Consider the following 869-nt stretch of genomic DNA (forward strand, 5'->3'; position numbering starts at 1 on the left):
TCATCTCATACAATAACGTTTATCACATCATGTCTTGACCATATCACATCACAACATACCCTGCAAAAACAAGTTAGACGTCCTCTACTTTGTTGTTGCAAGTTTTACGTGGCTGCTACGGGCTTCTAGCAAGAACCGTTCTTATCTATGGCAAAAACCACAATGGTGATTCATCAAATTTGCTATTTTAACCTTCTTCAAGGACCGGTCGTAGTCAAATTTGATTCAACTAAAGTAGGAGAAACAGGCACCCTCCAGCCACCTTTATGCAGAGCTAGTTGCATGTCAGTCGGTGGAACCGGTCTCATGTGCGTGGACATGTAAGGTTGGTCCGGGCCGCTTCATCCATAGTACCGCCGAATCAAAATAAGACGTTGGTGGTAAGCAGTATGACTATCACCGCCCACAACTCTTTGTGTTATACTCATGCATATCATCTACGCATAGACATGGCTCATGATGCCACTGTTGGGAAACGTTGCATGGAAAACAAAAAAAATTCTACGCACACGCAATGACCTATCCATAGAGATGCATAGCAACAAGGGGGAGAGTGTGTCTACGTACCCTCGTAGACCGTAAGTGGAAGCGGTTGATGTAGTCGAACTTCTTGTAGCCCCGACCGATCAAGTACCGAACGTACGGCACCTCCGAGTTCTGCACACGTTCAGCTCAGTGACGTCCCTCGCCTTCTTGATCCAGCAAGTTGTCGAGGTAGTAGATGAGTTCCATCAGCACGAGGGCGTGGTGACGGTGATGGTGAAGTGATCCGCGCAGGGCTTCGCCTAAGCACTACGAAGATATGATCGTGGGAGTAAACGGTGGAGGGGGCGCCGCACACGGCTAGGCAATTGTCTCGGGTGTGCTAC

Source organism: Triticum dicoccoides, chromosome 7B (genome assembly GCF_002162155.2).
Source record: "Triticum dicoccoides isolate Atlit2015 ecotype Zavitan chromosome 7B, WEW_v2.0, whole genome shotgun sequence".
Lineage (NCBI taxonomy): Eukaryota > Viridiplantae > Streptophyta > Magnoliopsida > Poales > Poaceae > Triticum > Triticum dicoccoides.